Source organism: Felis catus, chromosome D3 (genome assembly GCF_018350175.1).
Source record: "Felis catus isolate Fca126 chromosome D3, F.catus_Fca126_mat1.0, whole genome shotgun sequence".
NCBI classification, from domain to species: Eukaryota; Metazoa; Chordata; class Mammalia; order Carnivora; family Felidae; genus Felis; species Felis catus.
In genome coordinates, this window is record NC_058379.1 from 52,549,743 (window position 1) to 52,563,086 (window position 13,344).

General features: G+C 37.3%; 1 pseudogene; it reads left to right on the forward strand.

Annotated features, from left to right (window-relative positions):
- Positions 1 to 9,933: 9,933 nt before the first annotated feature.
- LOC101084654 lies at positions 9,934 to 13,024 on the forward strand (annotated as a pseudogene).
- Positions 13,025 to 13,344: the final 320 nt, after the last annotated feature.

Below are 13,344 nucleotides of genomic sequence, written 5' to 3' on the forward strand. Positions count from 1 at the left end.
GGCATAGGTGTAAGATGAAGATAGGCAGATAAGCAGCATGTAACTGTGGTGGATGACTATAGTTAAGGCCTGGCCCACCTGCTAATGCAACTTCTTGTACCTTTTTTTGTTTAAGCTTATTTATTTATTTTGTGAAAAAGAGAGCTTGCATGCACACAGACTAGTGGAGGAGGGACAGAGAGAGAGGCTGAGAGAGAGAATCCCAAGCAGGCACTGCACTGTCAGCACGGACCCTGACGTGGGACTTGAACTCACGAACTGAGATCAGAACCTGATCTGAAATCAAGATTTGGACACTCAACCAACTGAGCCCCCCAGGCACCCCATCTTCTTGTGCTTTTGACATTGATCATGCTTATCCTAGACATATCACTTTTATCTAACAGGGGATTGCTACTGAGCCTACCTAAATTTACGATTTGATTCATTTTACCCATGATGGATATCTCTGATGGCATAGATGCTTGATGTCTCATGGTTACACAGTTCATCAATATTAGTTCTTAACAAAACAACAGAATGCTTTATGCTTTATGAGTGGTGCTACAGATGGCATGGGGACTTTCTCTAGAAACACAAAAGTATTTGTTATAACTTTTCTATTACAGCTTGCATGACATCTTTTCCCACCACACATACAAAAAGGCTTCTTATATCTGTGACTCAAGAGACAGAGCTCCTTGCAACACACCTTGGATCTGCCTCAAAGCCATACTGGAAGCTAGTTCTCAGCCTTCCATGTCACTGGGTAAATTAGTTGGAGTAATACTCTCAAGTACACAATATGCTACCTTCAGAACTTGAAGATGCCTAACAAATGTTCTCTGCCTCTTCCTCAAAGTATACCTGAGAGATGTCCTTTCAGCCATAATAACACACACTTATCCCATATGCAAAAAAAAAAAAACAAAAACAACTCATCCCCACTCTGTCCAAAAATCCTTGAAAGTCTTAACGAAACATAATATATTCTCTTGATTTAGAGACCTATAAATTTAATGAGAGAGAGAGAAAAGCAAACATACAAGTAAATTTTTTGACCTCATGCATACATCACATAGTTTTGGGAATAGAAACCAGAGAACTCTCTAAAACACACTCCCATTTGAAGAAAAAAAAAAGTGCACAGAAGTCACTACTCCTTGGCAACTCAGAATTCCTGCTATGCAAGTGTTTCCATGCCTCTATCCTCTGGAAGTCAAAAATGTTCTTTAATTAGGTCCCAGTTCTGCTTCCTGGGAGTGGTTCTCAGCCACCTAAGGGGATTAGTCTTTTGTCATCATCTTTCTCCAGTTCTAAAGAGGTTGTTAAAGGATGTGCCCTCTTTCCTTTGACTAATTTCTGCCTGCAAAATTGGGAACCCAAAAGTTATTTTAGATATTAAACAGCTTCAGTCCTTGTTAGCCCTGGCTAGTGGTACTTTAGCCAAGCATCCCCAAATCCAGGTGTTTTATTTAATTGATCCCAGTCAACTACATTTACAAAAGAACAAATGTGTGGGTTTTATCATGTATTCTGTTTCCATGAACCGTATTTCTAAGGCCACAGACCTTTGGGTGCTTTGAGTAGTATGGCCCATTAGGAGTCTGCGGGGCTATGCTTTCTAGAGGCTCTTTTATTCTCTGCAAGACATACTAGGTATCACCCTAAATCTTTTAAATAGTTTAGGAAAGCACAGGAGGGCTACTCCTTAGGGTCTACATCCCTAAGCTACATCTTAAAGGCCCTTGATTTTTTCTTTGCCCCCAAACTGCATCTATCTTAATTTGATAATATTTTACTGGTTTGCAGGGTTAGAGAGCCTGAAGAATTTTAAAGAGTTTTATAAACCAGTGCATTGTGGAAACTCTCTATTGCCCCTTCATTCTGTTTACTGACTGGATAGTCCTTTACCGAGCTCATGTCTCACTTCCATTACCTGATTACATCCACCTAAATGAAGTTAGATCTCTCATTCTGCACTCTGCCTGGAGTCCATCTTATCCAAATCTACAACTTATTACATGTGATATCAGTCTTCCCAAGAATCAAAAAGGGTACTTTTTACAAACATTTCATGACAGCATCATATGGGCTATCATTTTCTAAGCCTCCTATATCAGCTTCTTTCTCTTGCCATCCTGGCTTAAAATCAGTGCCCCATATTTTAGTTTTTTTATCAGCATTCCACTTCAAGTACCACTTTTTGCATCAGACGACTTTTGCTTCATAACAACCACAAAAATCAGCGAGATACCAAAACAATAATTTACTTCTCACACATCTTACCAGGTTCCCTCTACTTTTGCCAGTTGAATTCACTCACACGTCAGTGGAACTACTGAGTTTGGGTAGTGCTACTTCAAACAAAGGTCCCTGGAGTGGCTTTTCTACATGATTCTCACAACCTCGTTGGACCAGCAAGCTAGCCAGGGCACGGTATTCTCACGGAAATAATAAAAGTGCCAAAGCATATGTTCAAGCACATTTCAGTCCCTACATGCTGAAAAAGCTCTTGCTTTTAGCCTCCCATTGGCCACACCAAGTTACTTTATTAACTAGCCCAGAATCCAAGGGGGCAAATATACTTTGTGTTTTGGGGGAGGATTTGCAAAATTACATGGAAACAATGCCATCTGAGGAAGCAATGATACCTACTTTACTACTAAAGTAGTTTTGCAGAAAAGATAATGAATATGATGCATTTTATACTCAAAAATACATATAAACATCCAGGGTATATCCAGGAGGCAACTGAGGTCAAAGACTTGGTGATATCAAAGCTAGAGAAGTAGATTTGGGCAACACTGCTATATGGATATGCAACAATTTTGCAGTACATACAAAATCATTAGGATAAAAAGATTGTATGTTATAATAAATACAAATTCATTGGGGTAGACAGTAGATGACAAGGCAGAAGAGGATGCTAAAGTGTATAAAGTACAAGTGAGTATATGGTGGGCACCAGAAATAAAAGAGTTTGAGAGAAGAAGTTGTAAGATGTGCAGAAAGGTAAATAAGGCTGAAACCCAGAAATAGATAATTACGTTTGACAAGTAAGAGGTCTAATTTCCATGTTACAGACGTATGAAATAATCACATAATTTATACGTGGGTTTAATGATATCTAAATACAAATCATGCATCATAGCATCTGACTTTAGGGCTGCCTGCCCTAAGATCAATTTAATAAACATAAGACCTTGCTCATCATATTCCTAGGGGCAAATTAAATATTAAAATTCTTTGATATCTACATCTAAGAAACTCTTATAATTAGATGCATATGGAAGGAGAGTAATTCAAATGACAAACGCTGAAAAAAAATTAGTATGGCAATGCCTCTTCAGCCTGTCTCATTTACAATATGAGTAATAAAAAATATAATTAGAATAAAGCACTTTAGGAAGAACAAATTCCCCAAGCCTACCCTACAAGTTTCAACTCTGTGTTCCAGGGGAACTTATCTAAATGAGCAAAAAGAAAATGCAACCCACAGGGAATAACAAAATCATAAGTAATATCAGTAAAGTTGTTTGCTCCCCACAAGAGCACACTCAATAATATCAGTTGGAATTCCATACAAGAAGAGATAAAGTGTTAGATTCTGGTCCATTAGGAATAATTTGCTATCTATCCGATTCTAATTTGTACAGATAGATTAAATAGTTAAAGAATGCTATAATGGAATATGCCTAGCAAAGCTTCATCTATTTTTTTTTTACAAACATGGTACAAAACAAAATTATTTTGATCACACAGGTTGCTTTTGTGTATGCAAGTATTATAAGCTGAACTGTGTGTTCCCCAAAAGGATATATTAAAGTCATATTCCCCAGTACCTAAGAATGTAAATTTATGGGGCAGAGGGGGGGCACCTGGGTGGCTCAGTTGGTTGATCATCTGACTTTGACTCAGCTCATGATTTCACAGCTTGTGAGTTCAAGCCCCACATCAGGCTCTGTGCTGACAGCTCAGAGCCTAAAGCCTGCTTTGGATTCTCTCTCTCTCTCTGCCCATCCCTTGCTTGTGTACACACATTCTCTCTCTCTGTCTCTCAAAAGGAAGAAAGAAGAAAGAAAGAAAGAAAGAAAGAAAGAAAGAAAGAAAGAAAGAAAGAAAGAAAAAAAGAAAGAAAGAAAGAAATTGCAGATGTAACTAATTAAGATGAAGTCATGCTGGAGTAGAGTGGGCCTTCAGTATAACATCACTGTTGTACATATAAGATGGTCCCTTGAAGATGGAGACACAGAGAGAAGACCATGTGAAACAGAGGACTGGAGTGACACATGGATAAGCCAAGAAACATCCAGGATTGCCAGCAAACCACCAGAAGCTAGAAAGAGGCAAGGGATGATTCCTCTATATATTTCAGAGCCAGCATCATTCTACCAACATCTTGACTTGAGACTTCCAGCTCCTAGAACTGGTAGAAAATAAATTTCTATTGTTTTGAGCCACCCAGTCCGTGGTAGGTACTCTGTCATGGCTGCCCTAGACAGCTAACACAGCACATCTCAATCTGACTGAATATAAGCAACTTACACGTACAGTTATATCCTATATGAAGATTTGGTGGCAACTTTAAAGGTGCCCATTTCATAAAATAATTAGCCAGACACAAATTTTTAAAAAGCAAGATTAGCAACATTACTGGTGAATATTCAAAAGGGGAGGATGTAGATTAGCAATTGTTTAAATGACTTAACAGAAAAATACGCCCTGTTGATAAGGAGGCAAATTTTAATAAGATATGATGTTTGGTGGCTTTAAAGTCAGACAATCTTGATGTAAAAACATCCAGTTCCACTATTAACTAACTGCTTGAGGTCAAGCAGTTTATTTGATTTTCCCAAGAGCCAGTTTCCTTATGTGTAGAATGAAGATTATAATATCTGTCCCACAGAGTTTTCATAAAGACTTAAGTATATTTTCTTTAAAGCATAGTTCCAGTGCATAATGAGGGTGTTATTCTTATTCTCTTACCTGATAAACTTTTGTATCTTTTTAGAAATCCTCATTCCTCACTAATGCAAATCAGAATATTTGCCTTTCATTTTCTTTCTTTAAATGTTTTTTTATTTATTTTGAGAGTGTGTGTGTGCACAAGTCAGGGAGGGGCAGAGAGAGAGGGAGATAGAGAATCTTATGCAAGTTCCACGCTCTTTTCAGAGCTCGACACGGGGCTTGATTTCACGTGTCATTTTCTTTTATCATCATATTTCCACATCCTCTAGCCAACCTGCACTTCAAAGGTGAAATGTATGCTCTATCCTATCAGTGATTAGGTGTAAAAATGTACAGTCTCTACCGTCAGACAAATCTAGTCTTCCTCCCAGTCTGGAAAGACTCAGACAAATGCATCTAAACTCTCAAAGTATCTATTTGTTGTGCTATATAATAACATTATAATAATATGTACCTCATATTAAGTGCAAAATATGCACAGAGTGTCTGAAACATAGAAGCTCAAAAGTTTCTGGGGCTGACCTCTCCAACCCCTCAATTCATTCAGGCACCAGTTTCAATTCAGGTTATCTCCATGGTTTTTAGCTTTACCAGGGCCTCAGCCCTCATTGCCTCACGACAGAATCACTCAAACACTTTTCTAAACTAACTCCCTCAGCTTTGATCTCTCCACCCAGTCCTATGCATCCAGCATACTAGTAATGGAATGAACTTTATGGTGCTATTATGCCTTAAAAAAAAAGACACCTGTTCACCATTGATAATCCTTCTTTCTGACTTGCCATAGTCGTTATAATCTAGTTTCACCCCACTGCAATCAACACTGTAATACACCACCCAGGTCCCTACCGATGAAGGAGTACATCATTGAAGTTGCCCCAGTTACAGAGTGCTGACAGTAGACAGCTCTCAACTTCCAGGAACATCAGAGATTGCCTTATTGCACAGAGTCACTGCAGATGTTATGCCCCCTTCCCAGGCTTCCCAACACCCAATGGCTCATCAACGAAGGCATACAGAGTCCTGATCAAGTTGGCCTATAAAGCTGAAAGGTCATCCTAGCTCCAGAGCTCTCTCCATGGGTTTGGTGGAGGCTATGATTAGAATTGCATTCTCAACATCTCCTTCTTCCCACTCCTGCCTGAGTGCCTTTCTTTCACAACTGTGGATCTCAAGGGCTGCCCCTAAAAATCACCCTTCTTAACAAATTCCATCTCACAGTTGACTTTCCAGGATATGAATCTGACACATCCACCTAAGCCAGCTTTGTTTCAAAGAAGCCATCACTATAAATGGTTGTCAAGGTCGGCTTTTCTTCTCTCTTCAGCAAACTAATCACACACATACAATCATTTGTTCATCTATGCCTTCATTTTTTGAAAATGAGTAGAGCATGCTTCCTTCCCTGTAGGCTTCTTTCCTGTAGACTAGGAGGGGAACATAAGCATTTAAAATAAATGTGATGAAAACAGGATAGTAGCTCTTCTAGAGGTAGGTGTGACGTCCATATGAGCGCACATAAGGAACTAGAAATTGTTATTGCTGTGCTGGTTCATAGGCAATTCTGCGGCATCTTTTTTCTTCTCTCTGTTAATGACAAACTCAATATTCACCTCTTCAAGGGTGTTCCTCCTGGCAAGTCTTCTCACGCCATTTATTTAGATTTTTTTGCTGCCACTTATGTACATCTTTCTGGTGAAAATATCATTACTTTTACTTTTACTTTTACTTTAAAACATGTGCCTACAATAGGCAAATGTATAAAGAACAGAGTTTCGTAGAATTGATTGGGGAGATGATATGTGTAAGTTAGCCATTTTCCCAGATACCCCAGCTGTCAGTCTGAACAACTCTCTTGAATGTATGGAAATGGCAATAAGAGATTTCAAGATAAAACATACAGGTTCCATTGAGACAGGGTTCATTATTTTCAAAAATAAAATAATATTGATCTCTACAGCTCTGCTAAAATGTTCTCTCTCTTTCCATATCTCCAAATAAAGGCAGGGAAGTTTTTTAAAAAGCTGGGAACACAACAAAAGTTAGCTTTCACTTTACCTAGTAATTCTTCACTTATTACTCCAATACTAAGATGTTCTACCTATGTCAAAATGACACCCTATCACCTTACCCAGAACCCATAGAACAAGTTAGGAGCTCAGTAAACATGTAAAATGAATACTTGATGAATAAATTAATAAGTTACCTGCAGCTTCTTTTCCATTAAAAATCTCAAAAGCATACTCTTTGAAAAGCATTTTTGCATGCATATACTGTAAATATATATTATAAGGCTTTGCCTCTAAATTTCTAGGGTTAAAGGAATAAAAAATAGAGTGCTAAGATAAAACCAAATAGGCAAGTAAGAAGCCATGTCACATAGGATTGTAGAATCGCTACCATATCCCAAAAGAAAGAGTAACATACACAGAAGTTCTAATTTGCACCATTTTTGGTGGGTAATTGCATTTTCAGGACTTATATATTTAAAGTTATTCTGTACTATTTGCTTTATAGAATTTTTCAGTAATAATTATGCCAAAAGTCATGTCTAAATCACTTTTGTATGAACTTGCTCTAAATTTAATACTGTATTCAATAGCTGTTCCTGTTTTCTTAGCAACATTTCAATGATTTAAAAAGAGAATATTTTAAAAAGTTGTAGATATTCTATTTGGGATGAACATACTAATCAATTATTCTTTCCAAGACACTTAAGTATACTTCAAATAAAAATTCTTGACTTTTTCATTATAGGTGTGGGTAACATTAATAGCTTTGAAATAGCAAATTGCAGTGAGCTGATTACTTCACCACGATTACACTACCATAAATTACAGGAAGGAGGAACCCAAGGCTTAACCTCCTGCGTGTTTCTCCTACAATGAGATTCTTACTGATTGTCCAAGACTTTTAAGGAAGCACTTATATTAAAATATTTAGTGTGAGCACTGTAAGATATTGGATCAAATGGAGAATTTAAGGTTGGAACAACACAACTGGATTTGGGATAAAGCAGTAACGGGAGGTGGTGGACTTAAATCTAATTCTAACATTTAAACTCAAATGTGATCCTTCCTAAGCAAAGATGGCAAAAACATTTGCTTGTTTCATGTATGTATATATATATGTATGTATATATATATGTATATATATATATGTATGTATATATATATGTATATATATATGTATATATATATGTATATATATGTATATATATAAGTATATATATATGTATGTATATATATGTATATATATGTATATATATGTATATATATGTATATATATATGTATGTATATATATATGTATGTATATATATATGCATGTGTGTGTGTACAATTGCATATACTATGTATGCAATTGCATATGCTGTATATATAATTGCAAATATGTTTTGCATATTCATATTAAATTTCAACCTTCTTTCCACTTCTGAACTTCTGTCCCCCTTTACCCTGCTCTGCTCTTTTGATAGGACTTATCCCCTCCAATTACATAGAATTGACTGGTTGTTGATACTGATTGTCTGTCTCCCTTAGAATGTAAGCTTGAGGAACCAGGATTTGTAGAAATTTGTGTGCCTTTTGTTCATTGAAGTATCCCAAGCACTTACAGCTGCACCTGGCACATAGTGGGTGCTCAATAAATATTTTGTGGGTAAATACCAAAAAAAAATCTCAAATGTGATCCAATACTAATCTCTCTGGCATTTTATCACCTACAGTTACATTAACCTAGAAAATCAATCATTAAATGCAACAAAGAAAGGTACATTTCTATATAAACTGGACAAGTTGACAACAATTCATCATACGCTTTTTTATATATTCTGCATTTATTAATTTTAGTACTTTTGTATACACAGAAAAAAATCTTACTAAGAGCATCTTCAAAGGGCAGAACTGCAAACTGGTTGAGTATATTTAATTTGCTGATGCTTAATTGCAGGAGATGTGAAAGCAGGATGATGAAAGAGAATAGGAAAAATATAAAAAGATAAAGAAAACGCCCTTCCTAAAAAGATTTTAGTCCTTCCTTCCCATTTTTTCATGTCTAGAGGCTGGAACACTATGTTTCATTCTTTGGTTGACCTTTCTTTCCCACTTAATAACTAATGAAGCAAAATCTACAAGGCATGTTTTACAGAATTAAAATTTTGTGAGTATAAATAACTGTGAGTATAAATAACAAGCAAAACATATAAGGAGTTCGCTGTAAATATCTCCCCAAGATATGTTAATCTTGAAAATGAGTATAAAGCGTATTAAATTTTATAAATTCTTTACTCTTGGTATCTCTTTATAGTGAAAGATTTTACACAACACTTAAGTGTTACCTAAGCTCTTCCTGTTATCAAGCCTAAGATCTTTGAGGGAGGATATTATATATGATTTAGTTTGTCCATTTATAATGTGTGTGTGTGTGTGTGTGTGTGTGTGTGAAGTAAAAAGAGAGTAAACAGAGAAAAAGAGTGAAACAGAATAAAAAGAACCAGAAAAAGATCAGGCTTGGGCAGGCTGGTCTCTTTTAGGTAACCATCATAACTGCAGAAATGAAGATAGAAATAATGAATGTTTAGCTTTGGTATAAAAAGTTTAAAAATCAAACTTTTGGCAGATTATTTAGCTTTTTAAGTCACAAGAAGCTAGATCCTTACAGCATCAAAAGCCAAGTTCTTGCTATCAATATAGGCATAGAGTGAATAGATAATTGATCAGTAAGTGATATCTCCAGACACTTGAAACTGCAAGTTGGGAAGAAGTCAGAAGAGTCAGAGAGTGAGTCATTGAAGGAGCACTGAATCTTGCCCTACCTAATGTTAAGTTCACCATGTATGCACACATGAGGGGTAGATTGATCTCACTGATGCTTCAGGAGGAGACATGTTTCTTGCATGTCAGGAAGCAATCTGAGGCAGTGTCAGGAGAGTCCTCACATGCTCTGATAGGACATAAGGAGCACGCAGTCCCTTAGACCCTTCTATGCTCCTTGGCTGGGAGTGTCCAGGTGTGACACCCGAAGCTGGTTGGCTGAAAAAGATTTGCAGTGGTTACAAAGACATGCGTTGGTGGCCATGGAGAATGAATCAGATGAGAGGTCTCTCAGCACAAGCTAATGGGAAAGATGTCAATAGCAGTGACTGGGTGCCTCCCACTCCTTCAGATATGATGATATTTTTGGTACATCCAGGAAAAATGTCTCCCCCAAAAATGCAAAATTGAGGAAGAACCTAAATTCATTTTTTTAAATCTCAAATTGACTAAGTTTATATGAATTGACTAAGAAATATTATGTTTTCTCTCATCAAATTGAATGGGAACATTTCTATTGAAAAACAAAAATGTCACCATTGAGCACATTTGACTCATAGCCTGGAACTGTGTTCATACTACATACGTCTTTCTTTTTGTGAGCTTTCCATGATTCTCTTAGGTTGTCTTTGAAAAAATCTAGTCTAGTCTTTTATTCAATTTACCTGTCCTTGTTATAACTCTGAAATCTTGAATTGGGCCTATGGCATTAAATTGGCACTCAGTAAACATACAAGAAGGAAGGAAGGAAGGAAGGAAGGAAGGAAGGAAGGAAGGAAGGAAAGAAGGAAGAAAGCTATAAAACTAATGCCTCCCTATATCTTACTCAATATTTCCAAATGCATTGGAAATTCACTAATTATTTTGCCATCATATTTGTTATATGATCTACTTGTTCCATTTAAAGAATAACAGGTAAATTACATTTGGGAAGGAAAAAGATACTAGTAAAGACAAGTGCTCCCAAGAGAGGGAATTCTGTCCAGGCATCTGACTTAAACTACATGTATTAAGGTTTTTCAGGGCTCTAGAAGAATGTTTTAGGTTACTATTTTTTAAATCATGGTGAAGGGTGAATTTTCTAAAACATGAAACCAATACAGATATCATTAAGAGAAATATTTTAGGTTATATAATAAAATAAGTAATTGAAAGGTAGACTTCAAATAGAGAAAATTATTGTGTGCATAGGACAAAAGATTATTGTAATAAATCTTTTAAGTCAAATAGAGAAATATAAAATTAAAAAGAGAGAGAGAAAGAGGGGAGAAAATAGATAATGAGAATGTGTAGGACATAATTATGAGATCATTTTAAAAATATAGTCATTAAAATATGAGTAATATACAACTTCACTAGCCATTCAATAAGTGCAAATTAAATTAGTTTTTTCTGAAAATAAGATTGGCAAATAAAAAATTGATAATAAAAACAAAAAGACATAATAAAAATGATAGTAAAAATGATAGCACCCCAATGCCAGGTGCAACATTTTGGAGGGCAGTTTAACAATAGGCATCATGGTATTTAATGTGTGGATACTTTGACCTATAAATGTCACTTCTGAAAATTTAACCTAAATAATCAGACATATTATAAGAAAGGGTGCAAGGATTTGTACACCTGAGTTGTTTAGAGTAGTGCAAAATAACATTAGCTTAAATGGTCATCAACAGTGTTTAGATACATAGTCTAGATACATACAATAAAAAAATACTCTGTGAAAATTAAAAATGATTATGTAGTTGGCTTTTGGATGTGTTCAAACTATAGTAAGTGAAAAATGAAAGTCCTAAAAAAATGCAACATATGAAGGTTATTTTTGTTTTAGAAGCTGAAGAGGAGGGAAAGAGAAAGGGATGGGGCAGGAAAAGAAGGGGAGAAAGAAAAACAACAGAAACTAGAAAGACATTCTGCAAATATATTGAAAAGGATTACTCTTGGATTGTGGGTAATTATAATCTTCTTCATTAAAATTTTTATTTAAAAATTTTATTTAATAGCTTACAATGAAGGTGCATTAGGTTCAATGTCAGAAGAACAAGCTAATAAAGACATTTCTATTCTGGAAAAATAGAATTAATTAACAAGTTAATTGTTTATGGAAAAATAAGGTCCTTGACATCAAAATGACTGCATCAGAGTAAAGGGTGGCACTGGCAGCAGGAGGTCTTTGGGTGCAAGCTGAAAGCACTCTGAGGCTGGCCAGAGGAGCTCCCATGGGTGGGAGACTGGGAAGTGAATAACCATTATTTGAAGGGCCAATAAGTGCACAGTGATAGGAGGCTCTGGATTCCTGGGGCAGCACACGGTGGAGCAGTTTCTAGCCAGCTACTCTATCAATGTATTTGATATGCAGCAAGGGTTTCACAATCCCTGGGTGCAGTTCTTTCTGGGCGACCCCTGTAGCTAATAGGATCTGTACCCAACTCTTAAAGGTATAGGACAGTTGTCCAATGTGTGTCACCCCCACCAACCAGTAACAACAAAAACTCTTTTAGAGAGTGAATTGCGTTGGCATGAAGAATGCCATTGAAACTTGCACAGAGGCTGGGGTTCAAAACTCATTTTAACCAGAAGTACCAGTGTCATCTTTGAGGGTGTCAACATCAAAAATGGAACTGAAGATCTCCCTTGTCCCATGAAACCCGCGGACCACTACACAGAGACCAAATCTTACAGGAGAGAGCAGTCCTGGGCATCAAAAATTCTGAGAGGCATTTCTTAGCCATGGCCACCTGCCGTCATGGCATTTTCACCCCAAAAGACCCCCAGTTGGTCCCCATCCTCATCAAGATGGCTGGGAAAGGCAAGGTGAAGTTCGTGATTGGAAATGAAGAGAACTTGGTGGACCTCACTTTCGCGGAGAACCCAGTGCACAGACATATCTTGGCTGCAGAGTACCTCTCCTGAGATGTGGCTTAGTGAGAAGGCACTTCACATCATCAACCATGAAGTCACCTCTTTCTGGACATTCCTGTCCCACATCCTGACAGGCCTCAACTATAAGGCCCCAAGTACCACATCCCCTACTGGGTGGCCTGCTACCTGGCCCCCCTGCTTTCCCTCCTGGTGATGGCAATCAGTCCTGTCATCCAGCTCCAGCCCACTTTCATACCAATGCCAGTCGCATTGGCCAGTGCATTCCACTATTACAGCTGTGAGAGCCAAAAAGGTCATGGGCCACCGGCCACTGGTCATCATGGATGAAGCCATAGGAAGGACCATGCAGAACTTTCACAACTTGCGTAAGGCTGAGTGAAGCACCCCAGAGTCTGGACCCTCTCAGTGCATTCCCTGGCTGCTAACTTTCCCCTGTGGACCAACAAACTAACCCTCTTCACGTGAGTTTCTTCTGAGCTTAGGTCTCTTCCTGCCAGTTAGATGACAGCCGACTCAGCTCTTCCGTGACCACAAAGTGGGAGAAAACAGCAGACATTTCTCCTTTTGTAGGCTTGGATTTGAATTTCTTAAAGCAAGCAACTTCATATTCTACTATTTTGTGTTTTCTCCTTCCTTCCTCACTTTTTCTCTCCCTCCTTCCTTCTCTCCCACTCCTCCTCTCTCCTGGGATACTCATCA